Source organism: Petaurus breviceps, unplaced genomic scaffold (assembly GCF_028583685.1).
Source record: "Petaurus breviceps papuanus isolate PSGF00001 unplaced genomic scaffold, PetGlider_PUasm1.0 138, whole genome shotgun sequence".
Classification (NCBI taxonomy): Eukaryota; Metazoa; Chordata; class Mammalia; order Diprotodontia; family Petauridae; genus Petaurus; species Petaurus breviceps.
Window position 1 is genome coordinate 27,553,019 of NW_027185694.1, and position 13,294 is coordinate 27,566,312.

Below are 13,294 nucleotides of genomic sequence, written 5' to 3' on the forward strand. Positions count from 1 at the left end.
ACCTTCGTCGCCGCCATGCCGCCCAAGTTTGACCCAAATGAAATTAAATTAAGGTGCACTGGTGGTGAATTTGGTGCCACATCAGCTCTGGCCCCCAAAATTGGTCCCTTGGGTTTGTCTCCCAAAAAGGTTGGTGATGACATTGCCAAAGCAACTGGTCACTGGAAAGGACTAAGGATCACAGTGAAGCTTACCATTCAGAACAGACAGGCTCAGATTGAGGTTGTACCTTCTGCCTCAGCCTTGATCATTAAAGCCCTAAAGGAACCTCCTCAGGACAGAAAGAAGCAGAAAAATATTAAACACAATGGAAACATCGGTCTTGATGAGATTGTCGGCGTTGCTCGACAGATGAGGCACTGGTCCTTGACAAGAGATCTCTCTGGAACCATTAAAGAGATACTTGGGACAGCCCAGTCTGTGGGCTGCAACATTGATGGCCGACATCCTCATGATGTCATTGATGACATCAATAGTGGTGCTGTTGAATGCCCAGCAAGTTAAAAGCTACAAAGGAGACTGTTGCAATAAATTTAATATTTGACAACAGCAACAACAACAAAAAAAGATGATGCCAAGAAGTATAGTAATATCTATCTTTCCTGGAGGGCCAACATTACACTTCAGACTCCCTTGGGCTCTCATCTCATTTACAACTCATTTCAACAAACATTTATTAGGGGCATTTATCATGTGCAAGGAACTATGTTAGACCCTATGGAGACGAGGATAGATGCCACAAAGACACTGTCCTCAAGGAATTGAAACCTTGTTTTGTGCTATGGTATATTGGTGTGCTTTACACCCCTCTGCTAGACGGTGATGGTTATGAAAACAGGGACTATATCTTATTCACTTCTCTATCTCTGCTACTCTGTGGGAACCACCATCTCTTAGATGCTGCCTGGTCAGTGTTCATTAAATTGAACTAGACTCTCAGGGCTGCTGAACCATAGAAGAGGGAGCAATCACTGTTGGTCAGAGTGATCAATGTAGTTTTTGGAAGGGGGAAGGCCTAAAGTAGAGACTTGAAGGATGGAAAAGATTCAGAAAAGTGAGTGACCTTCAGCTTCCTAATGAGACTGAGCTCTGTTAGGGCAGGGACCTGACTTTTCCTCCACTTCTTTTCTTTTCTTCCTCCTCCTCCTCCTCCTGTTTTCCCAAAAGCAAACTAGATACACTTTAGTAGCCACTCAGTTAAGACTGATTTCTTGACAAGCACCCCATAGGTTTCAGAGTCAATCAGCAATCATTTATTCATGGACTAGGCACATGTGCTAGGCACCTTGGGATACAAAGATAAAAAATGAAGCAACCTTTGCCCACAGGGAGCTTACATCCCATCAGGGAAATCAATAGGTGCATAGATAATAGATCTATGTGCCAGGCCACACATGGCCCTCTAGGTCCTCAAGTGCAGCCCTTTGACTGAATCCATTTGGATTCATCATATGGCCTTGAGGCTACAGGTTCCCCACCCCTGTGCCAGGCACTGTGTTAAATGTTGGAGATACAAATACAAGCAAACAAGATGATCCCTGACCTCAAGGAGCTTTCATTCTAATAGAGGAAGACAGTGTATAAAACAGAACTGAAAAACAGGTGGGAACAAGAGGAGAGAGTGGCCTTCTAGGGGCAAGCTGCTGCAAAGGAGAGGAAGTTCACTGAGTGAGTTGAGCTTGGAGGTAAAGTGAGCTTGGCTGAGACCTCTGATTATTAGTAAACGTAAAATGTGAACAAAGTAATTTGGAGGCATTAGGAGCTGGGGGGAGGGGATGGTCCTTGAGCTGAGTTTTGAAGGAAGATGATTCCAAAAAGCCAAGGTATGGCAGGAATTCAGGAGAGGAACCTCCCCCTAGCTTCCTGCCTGAGGTGCTGGTCCTCTTGGAGAACCCATTGAAGCCAGGTGCCCTTGAGAATTGGAAGATCCATGACATTTCCCAGCTTTGTGATCTTGGGTAAGCCATTTCTGTGTGATTTTGAAATGGGGATGATAATCTATGCAGTCTCCTTCAAAGAACTGTTGGGAGGAAAGCTTTTATAAAACTTCGAGGACTGGATAGATTGAAGTTAGTATGTATGGTTAGGGTGGGTACTGAATCTCTCCTTTTTGAACTTTGAACTCTTTGTCTCAAGTAAGTCAGAGGACAGGCTAATTTTGCTCTGGAGGTTAGGATATGGAATTGAGAGGCTCTATCCTCATGGTGTGACTATTTGGGATAGCAGACACATATTTTATATCTTTTTCTGCACCACTCATCTTCATGTTTGCCTTAACCTTGTGTCCCTCATCTACCCCTTTATCCCTCCCATTCATTCCTTTCTCTACCCCTCCATTAAGGGTAGGCAGCAAAATGGGGATAGGGTTCTGGACCTGGATTCAGGAAGACCTGAGTTCAAATTCCACCTCAGAGATTTACCAGCTGTGTGAACCTGGGCAAATCACTTAACCTGTGCCTACCTTAGTTTCCTCATCTGTAAAAGGGGAATAATAAAAGTATCTATTTCCCAGGGTAGTTGTGAGGATAAAAATGGGGTGATTTTTGTAAAATGTTTTGGAAACCTTAAAGTACTATATAAATGCTAGCCATTGTTAAATGTTAAATTAAGTTTGAAAGGGAAGCAGTGACAGGTTTAGGGGAACACAAGGCAGAAATATCTAAGAAGTCTTTCCTTAGATTGAGAGACTGATAAGGACTAGACTGTGAGTCAGGAGACCTGGGTTCTAGGCCTAGTTCTTTCAAATGTTGAAAGAACATAGGCATTAGAATCAAAAGACCTAGGTTCAAATTCTGGTTCTATTGCTTACAGCTGCTGTGACCCTAGGTAAGTCACTTAATTTTTTTGGACCTCAGTTTCCTTCTCTGTAAAATTAGGAGGTTGGACTAGTAACCTCTGATATGCCCTGAATTCTAGTCCTTGCCCTGCCTCAATCATCTATGTTTCTTTGGAAAATAAACTTCTCTTTGGACCGCCAAGCTTCTTCCTAGGTAATGAGATAATAGTAGCATAAGTGGTAAAAATAGTTGAAAGGCATTACTGTTCTCAAGTAGCATGGAATAGACCTATTCCAACATGAGAGAAACCTGTTCCTCCCCTTCCATCTTGGCCTTGTCCACAGGTTCCCACCACCCCTGTGCTCTCTACAAAAGCTTTGTCCTTCATGGATTTCTGAAAAAAGGAAGAGATACCTTCCTAGCTTGGAGAGGAAATTACTGATCAGAGCCTTGATAGGATATCCTATGCATAGGGGAAAATTCCTTTCCCTACCTGGTGTAGACCTCCACCGCCAGTGACCTCCATGTCACAATTCACCCATTATATGGCCATTAGTTTGGGTTCCAGTATTAAAACACACATGTTGGGGGGCAGTATGAGTAGAGTGTCAGCACACCAATCTGGTACCAGCACATTGTATGGAAAGGGTCCTAGGGTGGGGTTCAGAAAAGTTTCAGCTCTGCCTCTAACTGGAGATATAGCACTACAACAATACAAGTCACTGCCCTTCTCCAGATCTCAATTTCAGGATATCCTGAGAATTGAATGGGGAGACATTTCTTTATGAGAGTTTTAAAAAAATGCTACAGTTGGTAGCATTGGTAATCTGTTTCTTTTTACCGATGATGACAGCTGCTACACAAGGCCCCATTCATCTTTGCTATGTGTTCTTCTCAAACAAACTGTGTTGCCCCTCTTTCTCTCATATTTCCCCAATCTATACTGTGCTATTGTAAATCTCAGTCTGGACAGCACCCCATCCTACTCCTTCCACTGGAAAGTATTTTTTTGATGTCTTCTTTTAGTGGATACTAGGGAATTCCTGGTATGGGGGCTCCCTCCAGTGATGCTCTTTGGCTATTTTGTTACTTATAGTATCAAGAGAATTGCCTTGATCATCTATTTTTTTCTTTCTTTATAAGAAAAATGTACAGTATTTTTATTCATTCATGAGATCATAGAAAGTTTAGAATTCTAGTCCAACCTCTCACTTTTACATCCATTGGTACATCTGTACAGCATCTCAGTTACAGATTGAAATCCAGTCACTTTGGGTCAAGTACCTGACCCAAGGTCACATAGCTAGTAAGTAAAACAGCTGAGACAAGAACCCCGGTTCTGTGACTTCAAACCTACTATACAACACTGCTTTCATGCGACTTGGTAATCTAATATTAGTTGATAAAGGGGTAATGAGCTGGGGGAGTAAGATAGGGAGAGGACTGAATTGAAACAATGCTGTTAAATATATAAATGTCCTATATAATATAGCTCAAAATATTCACAGCAGCACTTTCGTGGTAGCAAAATACTGAAAGCAATATGAATGCCGATCAGTCCCACTGACGACAGTTTGTGGCATATTAATGTCAATGGAATATTATTGTTCCATAAGACACAGGGCAAAAGGAATTTGGAGAAAAATGGAAAAATTTACTTGGACCGATGCAGAGCAAAGAAAGTAGAACCCAGAAAGCTGTGTGCTCAAATGATTATAATAATAAAAATGAAAATAACCATTGTAGATTGGGCATCTTCCTCTGCCAGCATCAGCAACACTTCCTTAGCAGCCACAGCTACTAAAGACGGGGAAAAAAGAACCACTGAGGTCTTTCCATATGACCTATGGCCAAGTCCTCTCCTATATTTATTGTGCCCCCCTATTAGAATGTGAACTCCTTGAGAAGAGAAACCATCCCTTTTTCCTTTCTGTATCTCAGGGCTTATAAGCATAGCATTTAGTTTACAGTAAGTGCTTAATAAATTTTTATTTCATTCATTCCTTCACGCTTCTAAACATATCCTTATTCATCACTTTAGCAAGCTTAATTCCCCCAAAAACTTCTTCTTCTAAATTCACTGTCTATAAGTGACCTCACTCCATATCCAGTCTTCTTTGATCACATATTTTTACTCTTCTCTTTCTCTCATCTGTTATATTCTACCATACCCTACACATGCCATCTTTCTAACATCTCTTGAATCTGTCCTCTCCCTAGTCTAATTGCCACCACCCCAATATCAGCCCTTATTCCCACCCATCTAGACCATCTTAGCCTCCTAACAAATTTTATGACATCCAGTCCTCACCTTTCCAAACCATCCTTTGTATTACTGATATAGTTCTCATCCTTAGACATCTCTAGGTCACCTCTCCATTCAGAAACCCTTCAATGATTACCTATTGCCTGTTGAGTAAAGTTGAGACTCAATAACCTGGCACCCAAAACTCTTCACAGCCTATGACTACTGCCATCTTTCCCCTCCACCTTTATCCACAGCAAACCAAGGAGGTTAGACCAGACTAGGATACCTTTCAGCCCCAATTTTATGAATTATAAACGCCAGCCAAACTGGACTACTCATTATTCAGCAAACATTCTGTGCAATCCAATTCCCTTCCTCCTTATCTTTGCTCAAAATCTTCTCAGTCCTTGCTCTGTCTCCTATATTCTGCCTTCTCCTTCCCTTTCCCCTCACGTTACACATTATTTATATCTTTAATGCACAAAGTGATATACTATTTTCTATGATAGTTATTGGTACTACTGCCTGTATCACCTTCTAGACTGTCAGCTTCATGAAGGCAAGAAATCTGTCTTGTTTTAACCTTTTATTTCTCCATCTATCAATCAAAATTTATCAAGGGCCTACTCTTTGCCAGGTCCTAGGGGTACAAGGACAAAAGCAAAAAGAATCTTTGCCTTCAGGGAGTTCACTTTCTATTAGGGGAGACAACATGTGCACATGTAAATATATAGAAAATAAATACGTGGTAATTGGGAGGAAAAGGAGGTAGTAGAATGTGGGGAGGTTCAAGAAGAGTTCATGTAAAGGGTAGTATTTAAACTGGGGGAATGAGGAGGGATTGTGTTCTAGCCAGCAGGGCAGCCAGGGAAAAGGCACAAAGGTGAGACATTTATTGTGGTGTCTAAGAAAGGTATATAGTAATTGTATAGTGTAGTATATTATAGTATTGTGGCGTATAGTAAGAAAGTCAGTGTAATTGGATTAGAGAGTGTTTGAAGGGAAATGGTGCAGCCTAGCACGCAGCCTAGCCCAGAGTTCTGTGTATAGCAGCTATTTCCTATAGATTTGTTGGATTGAATGACCTGCTTCCTGCCCCTACACCAGTGCCACACCTACTTGACCCCTTTGCATATCCACCATGCCTTTGCAAGAAGTCATCTTCTGTTCATCTAAGTCTGTCACTTCCTTCAAAAGCCAGACTCAGAATTCACCCCTGCCAGGAAGCTTTAGCAGATGAAGGAATCCCAACTGTTGACTCTTCACCTCAGGGGTGTCTAGCTCCCCTGCTATACAAAGAATACTGATCTCAAGTCACGGATCTTAGTAAGAATTCTGGCTCTTGGCCAGAATCTGAGTACCTTAGGCAAATCACTTCAGTTCTGTTGGCCTCAGTTTCTTCATCTGTAAAAAAGAAGGGGTTAGACGACTAACGACCTCTAAGATTCCTTCTAACTCTAGATCCATAATCCTATCTTTGGGACAGGATCTTTAGTCTTTGGAACTATACTGACATGTATTTATGCACAGATTACTTTGCAAGGACTGTCCTGTTGCTGTTCCAGGTATGTATCTCCTGAGTGCAGGGACCGCCCCTCATCCATGCCTCCTGACATGAAGCTTGTAGCTCAGCCTTAGCACCCGCCTTGATGGTATTGAAGATGACAGCTGTGGACGGGGTGGATGGTATCGACAACCTATAATCTTTCTGCCCTCACTCATCTCCTCCTTGACTGGAATACCACAACCCCTTAATAGGTTGATTGGGTCCAACCAGCACCAGGACCAGCATCATGATGACAGTTTAGAGGAACAGGTCCAGAGCTACCCAGCAAACTCTTTATGACCTGTACTGGGATCAATTTCCCAAGGAAATGAAAACCATAGGACCTCTTCAGACTTTTCTCTAAGAGAGTGAAAACATCAGGACTCAGGAGACTTATGTTCTGGTCTCAGGAAGAATAGTGAGTCATTTTATAACCATAAACAACTCACTTCTGCCTCATTTTCCTAGTCTGCAAGATGAATCGTAGAATCAGAGATTCAGAATTTGAAAAAACCTGAGGTCATCTAGGAAAAAAAAACCTCTCATTTTACAAATGAGAAAACTGAGTCTCATTCAATCAAGAAGCATTTGTTAAAGACCTATACTATGTGTCAGGCACTATGCTAGGTGCTAAGGATTCAGACGGAAGATGAAACAATCCCTGGTCTCAGGAGTTCACATTCTCTCCCCCAAGAGGAGGAGGGGACTTGTCCATGGTCACAGAGATCTAGGTTGGAGCATTGTCCTCCCTCCCTCCTTTAGAGGGCTTTTATTAACAACAGCAATAGCATTTATATAAATCACTTTACATGGAATCTCACTTATCTCACAACCCTGTGAGGTAGGCACTTTTATTAGCCTTATTTTACAAATGAGGAAACTGAGACCAAGAGACATTAAGTAACTTTTGCCCAAGAGTCACATAGTAAGTAAGTGTCTGAGGTGGAATCTGAACTCAGATCACCTAGAATCCCAAGTCCAGTACAAAATCCAATACACCAAGCTGCCAGGCTATTGTGAGGATCGGGTGAGATAAGGGAAGTGAAAGGGGTTTTGGAAAGTTAAAACCATATGTGTGTGTTGTGTGTATATAATATATGATACATATATACATATTAATGTATTATTATATAGTATAAATATTAATACATATATAATATACACATATGTAATACATATCAATCAGTCAATAAACATTAAGTGCCTATTATGTGCCAGGGACACAAAAGAAGGCAAAAGGCAGTCCCTGCCCTTAGGAAGCTTACAGTCTAATGGGGAAGACAACATGCAAACAAAGCAGGCTATGTGCAGCATACATAGGAAATAATTACAGAGGGAAAATACTAGAATTAAGAGAGTTCAGAGAAGATTCCCAGTAAAAGGTGAAATTTTAGTTGGGACTTAAAGCAAGCCAAGGAGGTCAGTAGTTGAATCAGAGGAGGGAGAATATGCCATGTATGGGGGACTACCAGAGAAAATGCCTGGAGCTGAGAGATAGAGTATTGTGTTTGTGGAACAGCCAGGAGACCAGTGTCATTGGATAAAAAATATAGGGATTAAGGAATTGGAGAGGTAGGAAGTGGCTAGGTTATGAAGGGCTTTGAATGCCAAATAGCAGTTTGTATTTGCTCTTGGAGAACTGTGTTTTAAGAAGATCCCTTTGGTGGCTAAATGGAGGTTGGAGTAGACTTGAGGCAGGGAGACCCACCAGCACATATATATACACACACATGTGTATGTATGTATGTATACATGTATGTTTGTGATTAATATTGTCCCTCCTCATCCTCCTCCTCTCATTGTCTTAGGGAGGCAGTATAGAATAAAGGGAAAAGCATTGGATTTGGGAACCAGAATTAGAGTCCCCATTCTACAACTCAAGAAAAGGCGTGACTGGAGAGTTGAATCTGGAGTCAGAAAGACCTATGTTCAAATCTCCCCTCTGACATTAATTAGCTGTGTGACCAGGGGAAAAGTTGCTACATCTCACAACCTCAATTTCCTCATCTAAAAACAGGGATGATAATAATTAAGACCTGTAAGGCTACTTGTTAGGTACAAATGAGATAATGTCATAAAGCCATAGGACTATAGATTTACATTTGGAAGGAACCTCAGCTCTATATCTATGGTTTTATGACTTCTAGAAATGGACTGGGCCTTTTCTCTGGCTCATTATGTTCCCACCCCAGAGTAGAACTCCAGAGGAAATCTCTAAAACAAAAACTTAGGTATGATTCATATCTAAGGTCTCACCAGAAAGGATGAAAAGGATCCCTTCTCAAAAAAGTTAATGTACAAAATAGGTAGCAGACATAGGACAGCTAATTTTTTCCTCAACACCATGAAATAAATGAATAAAACAAATGTATTAACAAATACTTAAAACATAAAAGAATATCCTATCATCATAATTATAATCTCCTCCCAAAGATGAAGTCACTTTGTACAACTGCTGAATACATATTTCACTTTCTTCTCTCAGACCTGCACCACTCAAACATCTCACGAGGCCTGTACTTCCTGGACATCCAGGCAGGACTCTTTAGTCCTCTTGGGTTTAGAATGATCCTATCCATAGTCAGCTTCTTCTCTGATACAAAGTGTAGTTGGAGGAAGGAACTCCCACTTGGCAGCCAGAAACCCCTAGGAAGTGGGACTCATGATCCCAGAAACTCTCCAACTTACAAGAAATATTCATCTCTCAGGATTACTGGCTGCTGCTTACAAATTAGTTTAGTCAAGGACCTGAGGCTTAGTCTCTCAGTTTCCCCAGCAAGTGCTGCCTGATTCCACAGGAAGGGTTCCACTCTCTCCTGCACACATTGAACACTGATTAAACACCTACTGTGTGCACAGCATTATGGGACCCTAAGGGAGATAAAAAGTTTTCAGAGAAGACAAATTAGAACAATTCAGTTTTGTTCAGTTCAGCAAGGTTTTTTTTTAATTACCTCCTTTTTTTGATGGGGATGCTATTAAATCTTAAGGAATAAAAACCAAAAATGAAAAGCAATTCTTGTGGGCACCTAGATGATACAGCAAATAGAGCACTAGCCCTGGAGTCAGGAGGACCTGAGTTCAAATCCAGCCTCAGACACTTGCTAGCTGTGTGACCCTGGGCAAGTCACTTAACCCCAATTACCTCCCCCAAAAGTAGTTCTTGTTCTCAAGGAACTTATGCTTTATTGGAGGATACAATGTATAAGTCAATGTGTAAATCCAAGGTAATTTGAGAAGTATCAAGTATCAACTAACAAATAAGAGTATCAGGGAGTATTAGAGTTTCAGTTTCAGTAGGAGGTGCTATCTGAACTGAACCTTGAAGGAAGACAAGGATTCTGAGAGAGGGAGCACTTTCCAGACAAAAGTAGGGAGCTAGTGGGGGCGGCCAGGTAGCACAGCAAGTAAGAGCACTGGCTCCAGTGTTGAGAAGACCTGGAGATCGAATCCCGGGCTCAGACACTCAGCACCACACCCAGAAATAACTGGCCGTGTAACCTTGAGCAAGTTACTTAACCCCAATTGCTTAAAAAAAAAAAAAAGTAGGGGGCTAGGGGCGGCTAGATGGTGCAGTGAATAGAGCACTGGCCCTGGAGTCAGAAGGACCTGAGTTCAAATCCAGCCTCAGACACTTAACACAAAAACCTAGCAATGTGAGCTTGGGCAAGCTACTTAACACCAATTGCCCTACCTTCCCCCTCCAAAAAAGAAAAAGTACAGGGATAGAAGATGGACTGTCCAGCTGTCAGAGAACAGCAAGTTGGGCTGGAAGGTAGATTGTGAGAGGAACTAATGAAATAAATTAGGAAAGGTAGATTGGAGCCAGCCTATGGAGGACTTTAAATGCCCAACAGAAGACAAGTGAATAAGAGGGACGATAAAGGTGCTTCAGTAGTTTAGAATCAAGGAGGGTTTCAAAGAGTTGATGACATTTGAATTGGGCCCTGAAGAATTCATTCATTTTTTTAAAAATTTATTTACTTGGGGCGGCTAGGTGGCACAGTGAGTAGAGCACCAGCCCTGGAGTCAGGAGGACCTGGGTTCCGATCCAGCCTCAGACACTTGACACAAAAGTAAACTAGCCATGTGACCTTGGGCAAGTCACTTAACCCCAATTGCCCTACCCTCCCCCCTCCAAAAAGCAAAAAAAAAATTTTACTGTTAGTTTTCAACATTCAATTCCACAATCCCTTGAGTTTCAGTTTTTCTCCCCCTCCCCCTCCTTCCCCTTTCCTCACTCCCCATGGTGGCATGAAATCAAATATAGGTTCTACAAATACCTTCACATTAAACATTAGTCAGGTTGTAAAGAAGGATTATAACCAATGAAGCTAACAATGAGAAAGAAGGGACAAATCAAAACCAAAAATGAGAGAGCAAGTAGTTTGCTTCAGTCTGCATCCAGACTCTGTAGTTCTTTCTCTGGATGTGGATATCCCTTTCCATCATGAGTCTTTTTGGAGTTGTCTTATAACCTTGCATTGCTGAGAGGAGCCCAGTCTATCAAAGTCAGTCGTCACACATACGATGCGTCTGTAAGTGTACAAAGTTCTCCTGGTTCTGCTCTCCTCACTCAGCATCAGTTTATATGTCTCTCCGGGTTATTATGAAGATTGTCTGCTCCTCAGTTCTTATATCACAATTGTATTCCCATTCATTTTTTTAATAACCGCTTGTTAAGCATCTACTCTTACCTGGACTGACCCAGGTAAGATACAAAAATAAATAAGGCAGGATTACTACTGTTAGTTCACAATCTAGTAAAACAGATAGAATTTTTACAAGCCAAGACGGAAGAGAGGGAGGAGAAAGCATTCCAGGCATAGAGAACTACAGGAGCAGAGATAGGAGACCAGGAAGTGAAAGAGGTATAGTAGTGAGTACTCCAGTTTGACAGGTAATAGGCAGAGAGGTGGTGCCACAATTCAGAGTGATGGACCTGGAGTCAGAAAGACATCTTCCTGAGTTTAAATCTGGCCTCAGACATTTTACTATATGTGTGACTCTGGGCAAGTCACTTAACTCTGTTTGCCTCAGTTCCCTCATCTATAAAATGAGCTGGAGAAGGAAATGGCAAATCACTCCAATATCTTTGCCAAGAAAACCCCAAATGGGGTTACAAAGAATCAGACATGACTAAAAAAACGTGACCGAACTTCAGGACAGGTAATGAGAGACAAAGCTGGAGGGGGCAGTAACATAGTAGGCAGAAAAGCACTGAATATGGAATTAGTTTGAATTCTGATCTGGCTGCTACCTACTTGTTGTGAACTCAGGAAAATGGCTTCAATTCTCTGGACCTGTTTCCTCATCTATAAAATAGGATTAGATGGTCTAAAGATTGACCCAGATAATCTCTAAGGTACATTCTAGCTGTGATTCTATGATCCTGTGACATATACTGGAGTTTAGACCCTAGAGGGCTTTCCCTAGCTCCCTAGCTACTCATTTCAAGATCCTGATAGGTTTGGATCCTCAAACCCAAATGGCAATTCTTGCACCCAAGGAGAGCAACATAAAATTCATCCCCAGTTCAGTTGGGGGTGGGAGGTGGCCAATGTTACCAGAGACCAGAGAATACATTAGCCAACCAGTTCTGGGTTGGAGAACTGGACAAAATTGGGAGAGGAGCTCACCCATCACCACCCTGGTAGCTTGCTATTTAACTAGCTCTCCTTCCTAACCAGGTGCTATGTTCCACTATTTCTACAGTTGTCGTTTGACCTTCATTCTTGAAGAGGAGGAAGGCGATATCATGACTTATAAGTGAATTGGATTTAAGTGAGGGAGGGCTGTGCACTCTCTCCTCCAGAGCCATGTGGTTCTCCAAAGGCAAGATATAGATCAGGTCTTCAAAAAAAATCTAGCCCATAAATCCCAAGATATTTTTCGAGGTTTTAGCCATCAAAATTTATATTCCTTTGGATAGAGCACCTGCAGATAAGGCTATGATTGCCTATGTAGATGGAAGGAAGGAAGGAAAGAAGGAAGGAAGGAAAGAAGGAAAGAAGGAAGGAAGGAAGGAAGGAAGGAAGGAAGGAAGGAAGGAAGGGAAGAAGGAAGGAAGGAAGGAAAAGTATCGTTAGTGCCATCTACTTTTTGGCTTTTTGGTGGCCTAGACACCCTAGTTAGGCTCTGCTCACATGCCCATGTGAGTGTCCCCCTCAGTCAAGCTTGATTCTGTTTCCTGAGGTTCTGGGTCCCTCTAGGACAGGGCCACATGTTGCTGAGAGCTCTGAGGCCCAGAGACATAACCCTGCTGGTCTTTCATGGGGAAGCATTATATTTTCTCCAAGGATACTCCCCTGCTCAGTGTTCCCCAACTCCAGTCAGACCAAATTCCACCCTTGTGCTGAGGTCTAGCACACATCTCTCCTGCAGAAAACCTGCCCCAATCAGCACCAGTCTATAGGACCCTCTTCCTTCCTTCTTCAAAAAATTAAAGCCCTTTATTGCAACTATACAATCTCAAACTTGATCATAAACTGTTTTTTCTTTCTGCAACAATTTTGTATGCAAGTGCTGTCTCCTAGCCAGACTATCAGCTCCCCTAGGTTTGCTCTTCCTCTGACTCCCCCACACTGAATTCTCCGAGGGTAAAACCTGGGGCTGCTCTTGCTGGCTCCCCCACTACGAGCTCCTTTTATGTCCTCCCCCCCCCATTCCCTTCTCCAACCCCTCCCATCGGCCCCTCCTCTAGCACATCAGAGCTCAGGTCTG

The 13,294-nt window shown here is 42.2% G+C and overlaps 1 pseudogene; it reads left to right on the forward strand.

The window, feature by feature from the left end:
- On the forward strand, positions 1 to 549 carry LOC138143805 (large ribosomal subunit protein uL11 pseudogene; annotated as a pseudogene).
- Positions 550 to 13,294: the final 12,745 nt, after the last annotated feature.